At 33.9% G+C, this 18,723-nt stretch overlaps 1 protein-coding gene across 2 annotated transcripts in view; it reads right to left on the reverse strand.

The window, feature by feature from the left end:
* LOC118186705 (uncharacterized) overlaps positions 1 to 18,723 on the reverse strand; it is a 1,213,074-nt gene that overhangs the window by 982,806 nt on the left and 211,545 nt on the right. The window contains exon 1 of one of the 2 annotated variants that reach the window (XM_085822788.1): positions 14,953 to 15,554. The exons of the other annotated variant lie outside the window; for it this stretch is intronic. The gene's annotated coding sequence lies outside the window, so the exon portion shown is untranslated. Of the gene's footprint in view, positions 1 to 14,952; positions 15,555 to 18,723 lie in introns of those variants that run through there. 2 annotated transcript variants of the gene reach the window in all.

Genomic DNA, 18,723 nt, shown 5'->3' on the forward strand with positions numbered 1-18,723 from the left:
TCGATTCCTCATTACATCTACGCAGGCGTCCCACAAGGCAGTATTCTTTCGCCGTTATTGTATACAATCGACGCTAACGACTTTCCTAACTTTAAAGATAAAACAAGCACCATCTTAGCATGTTACGCGGATGATAGTAAAACGCGCAAAGTATTCAAATTGTCAGCGGAAGTATTTTGAGTTAAATAGAAGGGAAACGAGTTCTATAGTGTGCTTTCTTGCTTCACGAGTGTGGAGGTTGCTAGGTAGAAAGTTAAGAACCACGCGTTTCGGCCTGTGTGCTTGCCTCGGCAGATAGTTGAATCTTTCAACTTAATATTCACAAGTTTGCTGAAATATCAGCGGTATCTTAGAACGCGGTTAGGTTAGTTACGTTTAGAGAGCCACGTAGGTAGTAACTTGTTATTATTCATTTTTAGTTTCTTATTTTTATTTTACCGCCGGGTCGGCGTAGTTTGTGAGCGTCAAGAGCACGCATCTGTAATTTCTAAAGTTGAATAAAAATGAAACCCTTCTCAAGACTTTGTCTACTTTCCAGTTCATAGCAGTCACCACTATTGTTGCGTGCAGGTTGGGGCCGCGCAACATTACAAGGTAATGACCAATCATGCATATAGTAGCGTAACTGGTATGCTAAAATTCATACTAATTTTTTACCTCTGAAGAAGAGGGACTTATGTCTGATTCCCTCCGAAATGATCAGAGTTTTATTAAAAAATCTACGCGGATCTACAGTTGCTTTTTCGACTAATTTTAAATTCTATACTGGTGAATTTCTTCTCCAAATAAATTTCAATGAATTCATCCCGTTATGACCTTTTCTATCTATCTTCTTCATTAGACTATTTTCAGTTTTTTTCAAGCTACTTAACTATATTCATATATGTGACGACTTTTTTAAAGAAATGTTTTGAAACACAACGTTTAATTAATAAGAATTCCGTATTATTTACTCTTAAATTTAAAAAAAAAAAAAAAAAAAAAAAAACTTTGTAAAATTTAATCATAAATATAATAGTAACTTTATCGCTTATAAAGGAATTTTTTGAGATTTTCAAAATATCGAATAAATCCTCGAAATACGAATTATTCTAATACCTTTTAACTTTTATTATAACTATAGGATTATTAAGTTTAAATAGTGAATTTCTTCTCCAAATAAATTTCAATGAATTCATCCCGTTATGACCTTTTCTATCTTCTTCATTAGACTACTTTTAATTTTTTTCAAGCTATTTAATTATATTTATATATGTGACGACTTTTTCAAAGAATTGTTTTGAAACTCAACGTTTAATTAATAAGAATTCCATATTATTTACTCTTAAATTTTAAAAACTCTGTAAAATTTAATCATAAATATAATAGTAACTTTATCGCTTATAAAGGAATTTTCTGAAATTTTCAAAATATCGAATAAATCCTCAAAATACTAATTTTTCTAATACCATTTAACTTTTATTACGACTATAGGATTATTAAGTTTAAATAGTTTTTATGCTACTTGGAAAATTGGAATTTCTGCAACAAATGTAATGTAAAATAATCCTAGTTCAAACTCCAAGGTAAAATATTAATTTCGTTTTTCCTTAAGTTTTTGCTGCCTTCCTAGAATATAAAAAAAAAGGAAAGAAAAAATAAAAAAAAAATCTGAAATGTTTCAGATTTTAAATTACGTCCAAATTAAATTACGTTGTTTTAACGTTTTGTGCATTATCTTTATTTGTTAAACATCATGTTCTTCGTACTTAAACCATAAAATTCAATTCAACAGGAATATCGCAAAATAGTTTTAAAATGAGCATATCTTTAGAATTTCCGATACAAAAACTCACGCGCCGGAGATAAAAATGTTTTTTCTGCACAACGTTGCCATTGCTCGCTTTGAAATCCTTGAGTTTGTTAATCAAAAATTCGTCAAAGTTTTAAAAAATAGGAAATCGATCATAAAACAAATTTCAAATTTCAAATTTGGTCTTCCACATGCTCATATTCGTTGGAGGATTACGTTATTCAAAATTCGATGACTCTATGTACCGTTGTTTTATCACAATACGAGAAATATACATACATTTATGCAGATTTTTCATTATTTAATTTCTTCAAATATAATGCAGGACTCTAACATTTTGTGGCAACAGTTTGAAAAGTGAACCGACATTTATGAGTCCGACGCAAAATGCCAAAACGAAACTAATAGTCCTTCGGGATTCAAATCCCTTTGGACTAAAAAAAATCTTTTTGAGTATTTAAAATTCTCCTCTGTTGCCTGTGATTGTTAACGAACAATATCGATGGTATTATGAACACTAACGATAATGATTTGTTTTTACAAACCTACTTAATTAGAAAAATCCACATTTTTACAGTATAATGTATAAAAATATCGTTCGATGAAGAAGTAAAGCTTGATTTAAACCAGGGGTGTAGAATAATGTTCCAGAGTTTGATCGCTTGCTAAATATAAGTTTCTCTTATATAACCTTTTTTATTATTAGCCCAAAGGAACAATTTGCCCACAGGAGACATTAATTTCATTTTGTCATTTTGCGTTGTTTCACTGTAAAAGTCTGAATTACTCTTCAAATCTTTGCCACCAAATATTGCACTGCATTATATTTAAAGAAATTACATAATGAAAAATCTGCATGCATGTGTGTATGTTTCTCGCATTGTGAAAAAACAACGGTACCTAGAGACATCAAATTTTGAATAACGCAGTCCTCCACTCGAATATGGATATCTGGAATCCCAGATTTGGAATTTGGAGTTAGTTTTACTATCTCTTTCATATTTTGTAAAACTTTAACGAATTTTGATTAACAAACTCAAAGATTTCAAAGCGTTCCATTAATGTTAACATCGTGTGTATCTTCAAACACGTATTATTTTATGCGCGAGGTTTCTTCACATTTCTTATTGTTTAAATAGTTTGTGGTATTTCTGTTGAATTGAATTTTATGGTTTAAGTGCGAAGAACATGATATTTAGTAAATAAAGTTAAAACATAAAACGGTAAGAAAACGCCTCTTTGGTAATAATATAAACTGTGAAAGCTTTCAGATATTATTTATTTATTAATTTTTTTATTTATTAGCTCAAAGGGACGTTAGACCCTAAGGGCTATTAGTCTCAAAACGGCATTTTCCGTCGTTTCATTTTCTAAGTTGATTTACTTTTCAAACTGTTGCCAGCAAATATTATCGCCATGTATTATATTGAAAGAAAATAAATAATGAATAATCTGCATGAATGCGTGAACATTTCTCGCATCAAATTTTGAATAACGTAGTCCTCCAACCGAAAATGGGCACTTGGAAGTCCGAATTTTGAATTTGTTTTATTATATATTTAAAATTTTGCAAAACGTTAACGAATTTTTTATTAAGAAACTCAACGATTTCAAAGCGTGCAATGGCAACACTGAACGAAAACAGAAAACACTTTCATCTCCATCGCGCGAGACTGTGAATCGGAAATTCTAAAGATATGCTGTTTTTAAATATTTTGTGATATTGCTGTTGAATTGAGTTTTATGTGGTTTAAGTGCGGAGAGCATGTTATTTAATAAATAAAGGCAACACACAAAACGTTAAAAAAACGTCCATTTGGGTGCAATATAAAATCTGAAAGCATTTAGATTTTTTACATAATATATTTTTATTTAATTGCCTACTTGCGTTATTGCTTCACTTTTGTTATCCCCTCTTCCAAGCTGTTAATGTAAATCTCAACTGCGAAATACTTAAGCTACTGAAATTTCACGAAATTTGCCATTCCTTTCCCTTTGCAATAGAGTTAATTGGTTTGATAATAAAAAATGGAATTTTTTATCTTGCAAGATAAAAAATTTTTATCTTCCAAGATAAAAATTTCCTTTTAATTTTTAACAGGAAATTTTTATCTTACATTCTTTAAATGATGGAAAATATATCTCTTTGGTATAGACAGAAGGAGAGCATATATATATATAGAGAGAGAGAGAGAGAAAATCATTATTTATTACATTTGAGATAGTTTCACTCTATCGACACCCTCTCACACCAGTAATGAATGGCACAACCGAACTGGGAAATTCCAATCATTGCCCCAACATGTGTTTATAAATTTCCAAGCCCTGCGGATGAGATACGCAAGACTTGACGCTCATAGACATATAACATCCTTATTCGATTGCGATACAGCAATAGATAGTAGCCTGAGTGCAAATTCCTAAAATGAGCATCGTTTCCCATTCACTCTCTGCAACAGCATAACGATATATATATTTGCCAACAAACTGGATAATATTTGGTACTAATATAATTTACATGTTGTCTCTAATTGTGAATCTGTTTTTCGGCAAAATCTCTGTATCTGTGAGATACTGGTAGCGTTGCTGTGACCTTCATTTCAATATCATTTGCGTGCAGGTATATATTAAAGATTTTATCTATAACGTGAATGCAGTTATAGAATTAACAAGAATCCCTTTTATAACGCTGCTTCGGACATTATTCTGATACTACGCGAATGTTGCATAAATACATTTGCAAATAACGCAGCTGTGTATCTTGATGGTGTTTCATAACAACCTCTTGAAACACGTAATCTAACGATTACTTTAAGTGCTTTCTAATATATGAGCATTCTTCCTCCTTTATTTACGTCACATACATTTCTTCAAACGAAAAGTGAAAATCTTATGAAGCTTAACTGCAAGTCGTTTAAAGAATCCTATTATTAACCAGTGAAACAGCAGAAAACGCAGGCGCTGGAGGATTTTAATACATACCGACTAATAACTGATACCGACTCGATTAATACATACTAATATACATATTGTAATAATACCGAGTAAAAATATTTTTTATTAATTGATGAAATATTCACATACAATCTGAAACAGAGACATTCAAAAGCATTCGTATTAATAAGGGTATTATAAATTATAATAAATAGAGATATAGTTAATAATAAAAATATAAATTAGTAAGAAATACGTACAGTGCTTTCAAATTGCTCAATTACGTTGTAGAGACATTAGGTATTTTTTGGAAGCAGGCAAGATGAAAAATTAGTAACGCCTTCGCCGGAAATAGAACCACGGACCTCTGGAAATATCGGCCCAGCGTGCAGAACCACTAAACCACGAAAGCATGCTAGGAAAGTGGGAGAAATACCTTATATACTCCTCCTTTTAAAGGGCGACTGGGATTTTTTAGGGAACCCAATCGCCAAATCCTGGGTGTGGAGAGTCATCATCCATCACCCTTTTAGTTCGGGCTGTAGTTAAATCTGTAGAGATTTTAGTTATTTGGGAAGCAGACAAGATGAAATATTAGCAAGGCCTTCGCCGGGAATCAAACCACGGACCTCTGGAATACCGGCTCAGCGTGCAGAACCATAACTCCACGAAGGCACGCTAGGAAGGCGGGAGAAATGCAGTATAACGTAACCAATTCCCCCCCCAATGGTGGTTATTAGCCATTTTCGGGTTTGGCCACTGCTAAGGCCAGAAGCGGTGTTTATTTTATTATGTAATATTATACTTAATTAATATTTATTATACTTAATAGATAGCCACCATTACCTTCTATGAAGAGACAACAATTTAGGCTGCCCCGCCTCGTGAACTCAATCACATTACGGGTCCACTCCCCCTTTGGGCACTTCGTGGAGGTTCAACCTCCACTATTACCCTTCCAAGGGAGCAGCGCACCACCTGGATAAGACACCAGGCAGCACCGGTCGTCAAGTTGCTCCTACCAGTCGCATGGGCGAGCCCGTCGCAGTGGGCCGTTACCCAGCAAACCGAGGGGAACTAGCCCTCCGGCTACGGTTCCACACCGCTCAGGACATGCCAATCCCCGAGGTCGGCCAATAAGTGACCTTTCCAAGGGGCTTCAGAACCCCCAAATTCATAAATTTTATCCCCCGTGGCCGAAACTGCCTAGGTACAGATCCTAGTCAGTAGCTACGCAAAGTTCTATACGTCGACTCCGGGAGGGGGCCTATGAAGAGAAAGACAATTTACATCTATGCCTTCTCCGGGATTCGAACTCGGGCTCTTCGGAATGGGAATCAGAGTCACTAACCACTTTTCCGACTAGACGCCATATAAGCAATGTGTATTTATAATTTGAAATACCAACTAAACTGCAGTCACGTCAACGTGGTGACATCTCTGAGAACTGGCAATCTAGCAGACTTTGCCTCTAGTTTAAAGATCTCAAATAGCAGTCTTTGCCAGGCCGACCACGTGAATTATAAACGACCTGGTAACTTAGTGAGGACGAAAAATGGAAAAAAGTAAGCTAAAGATATTTCTCAGTAAAGCATAGATGTAAACTTTATTAAAAAGGCTGTATACGTCTTTTAATTTGCTCAATTAATTGAGTTTTGTAATGTTTCAATTTGAATGATAAATTAAGAAGTTTACGGTATACTTGTAGATGTCAGAAAACTGTAGAAATCCGCACTGCCTTCGCTGGGATTCGAATTCCGGACCTCCCACCTACGCGTCGAGCGTGTCTCCAGTTACACCACGAAGTCATGCGGAAAGGAGGACGAAAATACCATATGTACTAACCCGTTTAATGGCCGACTGGAGTGTAGGGAAATCTTTGTGGTAACGAATTATCACCCACCACTCTTTAGTTCCGGTGTCACATGTAAAGACCTTCTTTTAGAATATTTTTGAAATCAGGAATTCGAAAAAAATACCTCAATGCCCTTCCTAGAATTCGAACTCTCATTAACATAGCGAATAGGCGTGGAACGCGCGTCCAATTAAACCACGCAGGCGTGAGGAAAAGAGGGAGAAAAATCTTAACACAATTAATGGCAGTGATTCAAAGAACTGCTCACTTGGATAACTTGTCGCGTCACTTGGATAATAAATGCTGCGGTAGCGTAATATAATGTAAAGAAACGGCAACAAAAGTGTGCAGCAAACTTCAATCAAATGCAAATCAAGCAATAAACATCACTAAGCTATTCTTAGGGATTTAATTTTATTTACTGCAGAATGATGAAAAAGATTATTTTTACAAAACCACTAAAATAAACTATTAAGTGTTTATAGCAAATGCAAAAAAAAAAAATATATATATATATATATATATTATTATGACAGCAATTAAAGCAGATAATTTATGGTATGTGAGAGTAGTATTTAACCACAACTGTATGTAATTTACTGTGTGATACATAAAAATTGTACAGTTAAAAAAACAATAAATTTAAACCGATATTTTTACGCAAATTTGAACTTCATGACATTATTTCAAGTTCTTTCTCTCGCCAAATGCTGTTATTTAAATGCCATTAATAATTGACCTTCTGCTGTTGTTTATTCTCTCATTATTGTAGTGTGTTCTTTTAGTTTTGAATGTTGGTCTAATTTAGGAAATTTGATGAACTTGTTCTCCAGATTGTTGCTTGAAAACACAGGTAAATTTTTAACAGTGATATTTTATTAATTATAGTAATGGTTTCATCTTCTTTCTTGTGTTTTTAATTGCCTTAGGTTTAACTGCGATTTTGAGTTAACCATGAACGTTGCCTTTCGGTATAACTTCGATTAATTGGTAATACGTAATCTTCACTATCTATACGTACACTTTTGAAATTTAAGGAATTTTATTTAATAATATTCTTGGTTCTCCTACTCATCAAACGTTAAAAATGATTTCTGAAAATATTTAAGCACTCCATTACCACTCTTTTAAAATAATGTTGGATATTAAAGATGCTGTATAAACACTACTCTTTTCATTTCTGGTGCAGGATAGCGTGCGTCTGGCGAAGTCCTTCAATGATCTTCATTCCTGGAATTACATAGATGATTAAAAATGTCACCAGTTCATTAATTTTCTCGGGGACCAGTTTTCTGATCTCTTTTCGACTTCTCTCTGTCAACGTTAATTCTGATGTCGATCAAATTGATGGATATTAAGTTAATATTCATTGATTCAAGATTTAAACTTCTGTAATTTACATTTATTCGGAAATTTCTGGAATTAATCCTTATTCTTAGGAATTATTATTAATATTTATTTAGGGAACATTTATTCTTTCACACTGTTCTATTATTTTAAAACTCCTAGAAATAGTATACAGCGAAGACTCTCAGTGCCACCACTTCCATATGGCGACCACTTTCAATTATTACCTCTCTAAGACGACCCTTTGACAAAAATTGTTTTTCGTATGACGACCACTTTCAAGAGCGATCAGTATTTGTGAAATCAGAAATGAACATCACCTAAAACTACCATTTCGACAGGTGCTTATACTAAATTTTAATACTCTCCGGTGCATAAGAAATCCTCTCTCTAAGACGACCACCTCTACAGAAGATCAAAGTCATTTGCAACCGTAGGCTGCTATCTTACAATGGACTCAGTTTGAAAATTACACATAAATTAGGGGAACCCACTCACTAGGAATATATTTTACTATGAATATATAAAAATTACGTTAAAAATCAATGAAATAAATTTATTTTCGAAACTAAAATATAATTCCCCATAACTAAAACTTTTATTCCGTTAAAAGTTTTAAGATCAATGAGCAAAAATCCTAAAACATTTTATATGTGCATCAAATGCACATTGCAGAAAGAGTAGTAATGATGACCGTTAAATATGAAAAAAAAGGCATCCGCAGCATTTTTATCTTCATTTTTCAACTAAGCAGATAAAAATTTAGGAAGCTAAACAATTTAGAATATGAACTGAGATATTTGCAACACGTTTGCTATTATAATTTCTGAAGAAGAAATTTCGAACATTCTCGTACTTCTGGAGCGTTTATGAGAGCTAATTAAAGTGTGTTCAAAAGCATGAAATTTTTTTAACACATATATTCTATCCATTATAGTAGGTACAATCTTATTAAACAGGAGCTGTAGATTCATATGACGTATCATTTACGCACGGTAGTAAAGCATTAAGTTATGTGGAAACGAAAATCATCCGAAACTATTTCCAGGCGTTATGAAACAATACAAGATAATTCACATCAGTTTAAATAATGCATGAAAAACGTGTCTTAACATTTGCTATAATGTCTTTGAAATGAATACTTCTGTCACTCGGTTAAGTAGTTTGAATTTTTATCATGTATGTATAGAGTGTACTTACTCTTCATCATTCGGATCCGGGTTATCAGTTTTGCAGATTACCCGGATTATCCGTCCTTCGCGAGGCTTAATGCTATGCGCAAGAGTGTGTGAAAAACAAACTCGCGCATGTCCGAGCCTACTGTAAAAACCACTGAATTGAATATTTAGGTTTATCTTCAACGATTACCACGTACAATTCCCTCTAAGGGATAATATTGGTTGATTAATGGGATTTTTTTGTTTCGTACGGCTTCGTTTGTTTTGAGACTCTCAAAACGGAATTTGTCACTGAACCACTAAAAAAGTCTGAATCACTTTTGAAATTATTGCCACCAAATATTATCACCCTGTATTATATATAAAGAAATTAAATAACTAAGAATTTTCGTGAATGTATGCATGCTTTTCGCAATGTGAAAACAACGGTACCTAGAGCCATCCAATTTTGAATAACTTAGTCCTCCACCCAAATATGCACACCTGGAAGCCCTAAATTGGAATTTCGAATTTGTTTTATTGTGTATTTCATATTTTGTAAAATTTTAACGAATTTTTATTTAACAAACTCAATGAGCAATAGCGACATTGTACGGGGAGGGGGGGGGACATTTTTATCTCCAGCGCTCCAGGTTGTCAATTGGAAATCCATTGAACTTCGTCGACCAGAGAGGATTCGAATGTACTGATAAAATAACACTTAGAAAAATACATTGTATAATTCGAAAAATATATAAACTTCTTAAAAAACAAAGTAAATTACTGATTTTTTAAGAAATAAAACCCGTACAATACGCATGAGATTTGTCAGTTTCGATTATTCGTGAACTGCTTTCCCGGCATTAGTCCGAATAATTGAGAGTACATTGTACTTTCTTCTGTATATAACATGATTACCAAAAGTATTTATATCCTACTATATAACTCCTATTACATAATTCCTATTATACAAATAAACTCCTATTTTACAATTACCTAAAACTCCTTTTATACAAATAGACGAAAAATGTTAACAAAGTAGAAGCACAGACTCTGCACAATGAAACTATAGTACAATATAAGCAAAGAATTAAAAAAAAATTGCATAAATCTGCAAAAGAACATCACGAGTCATATTAACATCATCAAATTAAATATAATATTTCATATAATTCATGTAAATTATGGGAGGCAGCACATAAAGTAGACGGAAAGGCATGAAATATCTCTAGTATATTTAAGTCTCTCCAGATTAAATCATTTCAGAAAATATCTCATATAATAAAGAAAGAGAATTATTTTGTAGAAAATGGCATTCATTTTCCCAAACGTAAGCAAATTTTGTCGGAAAATTGTCGAGTTATTCAGCACTTAAATCATTTTTGCAAATAGTACGGTTTCTGCCGATTTCGCACTGGTGAATCGAATTAAATCTAGTATTTTAATTTCAATTAAACGCTTTAATCTACATATAACTGAAATATTAACTGAAATGCTCAATTCAGAAAATATTAACAATCAATCGTAATATAAACGATGCGAATTTTTAATCATGTAATTACTTAAATTATTAAACTCTCAAACAATAAACTACACAGAATGGATGTCCATTACAAAATTTCTAAAAGCTGTGATTATAAATTTTGCAATAAATTGGCAAATACCTCGTATTTAACGAATGTAAGAAATTATTTAAGTAGTTTATCAAAAGATGCATAGGTATTAAATAACTGACAAAAAAAAATAGTAAAACAAACAACAATAAATATCAAACACTGTGTACACGCAGAGTACTAGCTGATAAGGGATAAAATGAGAAATGAAATATTTTGATCAGAGATATTTATCCCAATAGCAGGTATCGAACTGATAAATATTTAGCATTATATCTGTTCTTGAATACAGTATCCTTATATTTATTACAAGGGGAAAACTCACCCATTTCGAATATTTACATTGCAAACAAACAAATATTAGAATATACCGTCGGAACAAAATTTAAAAAAACATATTAATATAATATTATATATATATATATATATATATATATATATATAATCTGAAAGCTTTTTGATTTTATATTATGCCTAAAGGGGCCTTTTTTTAACATTTTCTGTGTCACCTTTATTTGTTAAATAGCATGTTCTTCCCATTTAAACCATAAAACTCAATTCAACAGCAATATCACGAAATATTTAAAAAGAGCATGTAGGATTCTCAAATTTGTAATTCTAAGTTACAGTCAAAAGTGAAGAATCTTGAGAACTAGTAAACGAATAATCGCTTGAGTTCGTGAGACAGTAAATGCACTTGGAAAGGGTTAAAAGAACCGTTATTATTCAAATACGATTTAACAGAACTCCGTCTTGGAGTTGTACAATAAAGCCGACACTTGGGCTTGAACTTAAGAGACTAAGAATCAAACTAAACTAATCTTAACTAAAGAGATATAGCCGAAGCTATCAAAATTCTAACAGAGTTGGTCCCTTAACGCTAATTGACTGCGAAGCTATCAAGGGTCTACGAAGCTATGAAGTACGGCCAAGCGTAATAATAGCTTACGAGAGAGTAGCCTATAAAGGCGGACGCGTGCAGCCAGAATATCTGGTATCTCTCTCACTAAGTGGCCGGAAGTGGTAAGTTGAAATTAAGAAGCGATAGGAAAGGAAGTTTAACTCAAAATTTAACTGTTAATAAAATTAACATAATCCTTACAAGCATATCTTTATAATTTTCGATACGCAGTCTCACGTGCTGGAGGTAATTTTTTATTTTATTTTTTTTCCGTATAGTTTTGCTATTGCTCGCTTAGAAATTGCTGAGTCTGTTAATCAAAAATCCTTTAATGTTTAACAACATATGAAATAGATAATAGAACAAATTCCAGATGCCCATATTCGAGTAGAGGACTACGTTGTTCAAAATTTGATGTCTCTAGGAAAAGTCGTTTTTTTTCATTTTGTCACAATGCGAGAAAATACATACATTTATTCAGATTCTTCACTATTTAATTTCTTTAAATATAACGCACGGCTCTACTATTTGAAAATTGAAATTCCGTTTTCTAGTGGACGACGCAAAATGCCAAAATGAAATTAATAGCCCTTCTAGGCAATGTCCCTTTGGCTAAAAGTGTTACTGATTAAAATTAATTTGTTTGACATTCATCAACTGTTACATAAACTAATAGAATAAAATAATATAATCGTTATGCTGATAAAAAAATATTTTTTTTTTCAGTATGCAAATTTTGGGCGGATAATTTTAAATTATCTTTTAAAATATTTAAATAAAGCACCATCATTGTACCGTCAATAAGTACAGTAAGACCCCGCTTAACGCGGGGGATATGTTCCATCAAAGTAGAGCGTACGATGCGAAACAGCGCTAAACGAGGCTATCTTTACATGTAAATATTGGGGTTAGGGGAAGATGGCTAGGAAATTGGTTAGGTATTAAATTTAAAAAGTATGTTTTTTTAATAAAAATAAAACCAAACATTTATTTCTTAAAGCCCAAATTAATACCACATTATTATTTCGTGCAAAAATAAAAACAAAACATAAATAACAAAACGAATATTCTTAAAAAAAAAAAAAAACAAATAAAATTCTCAGTCAGTCATATTTAGTTAGCCTTCCGCGTTTTCAGTGTTCTGCCTTTTTGTGACAAAAGCATCTAATGTTGTTTGCCTTTTTCTTTTGCGTTGTTCTCTTAAAAGTTCTTCATAAACGGATAGAGCATCTCTAACACCACGCCTTACTTTTAAGCTCCTGTCAAAATTCGGATCATTTTCAATGAATTGATCCATTATTTCAGTTATGGTAGACAAACTCCTTTTTACAAACGCCATCGAAAGTTCTTTTTGCTCTTCTTCTGAATCACTGCTGTCAACATTTTTGTTTTCTTCTTGTTCAGTTAATTCCTTGAGCTCATCATTAGAAAGACTAGCCGCTGCTTCTTGAATTATTTCTTCGACATCTTCCACATTTACCCCTTCAAAATATGTCTGTACAATACCGCACCAAACAAGAAATACAAGTACACGCTTTCGGATATGTATTTGAAACCTATCGCTGCATAATATTTCGGGGAATCCCCGTATCCTGGGAGCGATTTCGTGGAATCCCCGGGTTGAAATAAAAGAGCGCTAAACCGAAACAGCGCTAAACGAAACAGCGTTAAGCGGGGTCTTACTGTACTAAATTATATAATCCGGATGCTGAGAACACCCCTCACACCAAGAACACCTTCACCGCCATGCTTTAGTGTACCAACCAAAGTTTTGGGATTAACTTCCTCATTTTTTTCCTATATACAATTATACGACCATCGGAATCAAAAATGTTAAATTTGCTTTAATCTGTAAATAAGACACGATTCTAACACGCTTCGGACTTATTTACCATTGTTCTTGAGATAAAATGCCTAAGCTTTCTATTTTTTGCACTTCCAAAACATTTTCTTCGAGCAGAGTGCTCATGTAATCCAGCTGATCTAAGTACTCGTTGAACAGTTTTAAGTAAAACTAAATTAACAATTTTCAGTAAATTCTGTGGAAATCCTCAAAACACTCAAACATGGATTTTTTAAAGATTTGCTAACTGCAAATCTCTGATCATGTTGAGTCACGTCGAGTCCTCTTTGTCGGAGATTCTCTTCTTACTTTATATAACTTACATACTTGTGATAATATTCTTAAATATATTATCACATACTGCACCGTAAATTGAGATAAATCTACTAAATTAGCGATATCAAATTCCTAACTTTCTGATAAAAAATTATCAATTTTTGAATGCTGTTCATTATTTTCTTACAGCTACGAGCTATAAATAAACACTGAATAAAATCTAACGAAAAGTAAGCAAAAAATAAAGCAAACAAATTTTTAAACCAAAATTCAAAAATCAAAAACAAATGATAGACTTTAATTTTATTTCTGAAATTTTACGAAAATGTTTCGGTTACGATCACTTTCGTGGCGTGTTATATCTATGCCTCCTTGCATTTTGAATTTTAGAAAAAGTAAATAAGTCAGCAGTAAAAACTGAAAAGTTTGTTTCTATTCAAAGTCGCATGAAGATGATATGAAAAAATATTGGGCTTTATATTCGAATTCAGTTCCGAGTTATAGCGCTTTTTCTACTATTCGAACACTTTTGTAAAACACTGTAGTTGCAGTAAGAAAAACATTCCAAGCAAAAGATTTTTTTTACAGCAAAGCAAAATGGTCTAAATAATGTGCGAACAGCTCACGCATTCTTTATAAATAAGCATCCTTTATAAATGAAAGTGAGAAAAATCATTCTAGCATTTAATTATAACCTTTTGACTGAATGCACATTTCGTTTGAAAATTTTGCTTCGAACATTTTTAGTTCATCAAAGTTATGATACTTAAAAACCTGAAAATATAAAAGCATCTTTTATGAATAAAATAGTTAAATATCTACGTATAGTCTGTAAATTATTTGTACTCATAGTGTGTAAATTGCCGAAAAGCAATTGATAATTCTGAATGCTGAATTATCTCTCACATTAAAAGCATATTTCATTATGAAAGTTTACCCTACAAATCCATCGACACAGAAAGTCATACGAAACACACAAGAAAAATAAATCGTTTTCTGATAAGTAAAAGAATTCACTAAATGTGATATATAAAATGTTAATGCAAGAAAAAATATTAATTTCTTATAAGCAAAAGAGTTCAATAATTGTAACAATTCAAAATGCATGTAAGTAAAATTAATTTTTTAAAGCAAGAGAAGTAATTAAATGTGGTAATTAAGAATACAGGTAAGCAAAATTAGAACTGCTTTTTTATAAGCAAAAGAATTCACTAAGAGTGATAATTCAAAATACCTGTAAGCAATTCCTGCTTGCTGCTGTTTCTTGCTTATGCGTCGCTTGCTGTAAGTTCAATCACCAACATAGAAAAATCCCACAATGAGCTAATTTTGCACATCTGTTATGGAAAAACGGAACGCTTTCACTTTTAATTTGCACCACGTGGACTCACGTAGCTTTTGCAAATCACGAATAGAATTCTTTTAGATCTTAACTTCAATATTATTCGCAATTTAAGAAAACTCCTGGTTATTTCTTCATCCAAAATGTAAAATATCTCTCAAATGGTGAGTGACCACAATATTCCAAAAGAACTCAGCAATCCAAGGTAATCAATATTTTCATTAATCCATGACTTAATCTTTTTAGTGAATTCAGAATAAGACTCTTATTTCGTGTTAATAACGGATATATTTATTTATATATACATATATTTAATATTGTATGGAGAGATATAGGCAGATAAATATTTATGTTATGTTGAGTCACAAAAGCGTTGTATTTATAGATGATGTACCTTCGTAGATCCGTTGAAAAGGAAACGTTAGGAATTCTTAATTTCTCTCTCCGGTGCCGGCGGCTTGAGTAGGAGAAATGCGCGAAGAGAGGCGGTTATTAGGCCGTCCGCTCTCCGGTCGGGCACCGACAGAAACTGCGGAGGATCGGCCGATGCTCGACTCGACAGAAGCCGGCGGCGATTCTGCGCACAGACTACTAACCGAAACGGGGCCATTAAAAAACTGCGAATTGTAGTTTATCGATCCTGCTCCAACTTACTTCATCTTGCATGGATTTTGAAGCAAATGATACCCAGTTTATAAGGAGCTATTGAAATTTGAAAGATTTTGCAGAGACAATAATGAACATTATTAATGCGAACAAAGATAGAATTGAAATTCGGCAATGAGACTCAGATTTTGGACTTTTTAAAATTTTTTCTTATATTTGTTTTTTCTGGCCAGTCCTATTTTTTGATCATACGGCCGGCTTGTGCCGGATAGGAGGATCGAGGTTGTGCCCTTTTAATAATAATAATAACTACCTAGGAAAAGGTTAGGTTCTTGAAGATTTCTTGCAGATTAAGATAGATTTACCATTTCCTTTCATAGTACTTATACCTTAATGTACTTAGTAGCTAATATACAATGCTTCCGGCGGATTCCAAAGCCCTTATCATAAAGTGTTATAATGAAATTTCCTGGCTAGTTATTCAAAGAATCAGTATGTGCCCCTCATATTAGATCCTTTAAGTCATTTATAACATTTTGTTATCATTTCAAGTGAGATCAAGCGGAACCCCTCGTGTATTGAATGCTCCAAGTGACCGGTGTGTACTGAAGCTTAACAACACATCTTTTGGATGTACTCCTCAACTGCTTGCGTCGTGAGGCAAAACCATTAGAATATTTTAGAAATAATGTGGAGGATACTAATTCAGAAGTCAAACAACAAAAATCGGCGTTATATTTACAAATTTGTAAATATAACGCTGATTTTTGTTGTTTGACTTCTGAATTAGTATTTATTCGGCGTGTTATTGTGTATTAATGTGGAGGATCATAGAAATACACTAGTCCAAAAAGGGAGGTCATAAGTATTGGGGGGGGTAAAACTAAACTCTGTGGCGCAACAGCCCTTAGTGAGCCATCACCTGCAGTGCCCTGATATCTGTTTCTTGACCGTGGACCTTGGGATGCATGAGGATATACTCTGGACAAGTTGTCATCTTGTTCCAGGATCCCTTTGTCAAGTGAACGTGGTACTCATTTTATTGAACCACTTAAGGGATAAAAGTCTGAATCAACCTTTCCCAGCCTGGGAAACGAATCTCGGATCTGTGGTTCTGTCTTACGATGTGCTAGCCACTGCGCCGCCGGGGCTACAGAACTATAGTAAAGTTATGGAAATAATGCGGAAGATCTTAGAAAGAGACTAGACGTGTCATGCGGTCAGAGCTGCAGGAAAGATATGATAATGGTGTTGAAGATCTTGGAAGCAGACTAGCCCATGTTACGAGGTTAGAACTATGGAGAAGATTTTGGAAAAAGACTAGTTCATGTTGCGAGGTCAGAACTATGGGGGAGATGAAATGGTGTTGAAGATCTTGGAAACAGACTAGTCCATGTTACGAAGTTAGAACTATAGAGAAGATTTTGGAAAAAGACTAGTCCATGTTGCGAGGTCAGAACTATGGGGAAGATGAAATGGTGTTGAAGATCTTGGAAACAGACTAGCCTATGTTACGAGGTTAGAACTATGGAGAAGATTTTGGAAAAAGACTAGTCCATGTTGCGAGGTCAGAACTATGGGGGAGATGGAATGGTGATGCACATCTTAGAAGCAGACTAGTCCGTGTCATGGGATCTGAACTACAGGGAAGCTATGTTAGCAACGGTAGTGAAAGTCTTCGAAATGGACTAGTCCATGCCTTGAGATCATAGCTATGGGGAGGCTAAAGACATTGGAAACCAACTAGCTTATGTCCAGAGATCGGTGCTATAAGGAGGCCATATAAGTAGTGATGCAGATTCTGGAAAGCCAGAGCGAATCAAGGTACGCAGAATTCCAAGTTTAACAGATCACCCAAATGAAGATCGAAGTGTGCTGGAGAACGTTCTTGCTGTAACACACCTCTTATATTAGCCTTATGTCTCCTAGCCATGTTATCAGCATTTGCGAATACGATGCAGCATTAACGGCGCGCAATCAATTAGGTAAGAACAACTGGTGTGATAGCATGCATACCAGAACACGAAAATGTTCATGCCGAAAATGTTCATTACACCAAAATGTTCATGCCGTGGTTAGAAAATTACTTCATATACAGGGTTGTCATATGAAACAAATTAATTTCTTTTGATTAGTATTAAATATGATCTTCAGAGATTAATTCGTATGACACAAGAGTGTGTACTCAATTTTAAATGAATATGACGCAATTAATATGATACCAAACTGCATTATTTTTGTTGTAAAATGTACGTTAATTAATGTTGTTCATGTATGTTGTTCGTATGCTCATGCATGATGCCGATGTTAGAAGCGGAAATTCATTGGTTACCGCTTCGAGGCTAATTTGTTGACGGCTCGATGGAGGGGCTGTATGAGGCAGGTTCCAACACAAGAGCTGTTTATAAAATGGGTTGAACAGTTTCAAACTGCACATTCTGAAACTTCAAAAGTACCACCAGATGCTGGAAGTACAATAAGAACACCAAATAATGTTGTGAGATTGAGAGCAGCATTTCTCCATAGTCTTCATCTTTTGGTCAGCACCAATCATTAACATTACCTGTAGTATGGAAGTCCGGATAATTCTGAAAAACGACCTTAAGTTCTATTCGTTTAGGATTACCTGTAAGCATCAGTTACTTGCAACAGATTATGCAGAATGAATAGATTCTGCTATACAGATGGACATCATCTTCAAGAGGTGATGTTTTCTGCGTAGCGAAAATGGAGTTAAATTTGTAGAGACATTAGACTATTTCCAGGCGGGAGACATGAAAAATGTACAATGCCTTCGCCGGGACTCGGACCTCTCAAATACGCGCGAGGGTGCTGACCATTACACCACGAAGGCATGCTAAGAAGGCGGGAGAAATACCTTATGTGTACGTTCCCTTTTAAAGGGCGACTGGGGATTAGGGAACCCAGTCGCCAAATCCTGGTGGTGGAGAATCATCATCCAACACCTTTTTTTAGATCGGGAGCCACTGTGGAGACATTAAGTATTTTTGAAGCAGGAGACATGAACAATGAGTAATGCCCTCGCCGGAACTCGAA

The sequence above is a fragment of the Stegodyphus dumicola genome, chromosome 8 (genome assembly GCF_044657685.1).
Source record: "Stegodyphus dumicola isolate Sdum_Otavi_A_Nest chromosome 8, ASM4465768v1".
Lineage (NCBI taxonomy): Eukaryota > Metazoa > Arthropoda > Arachnida > Araneae > Eresidae > Stegodyphus > Stegodyphus dumicola.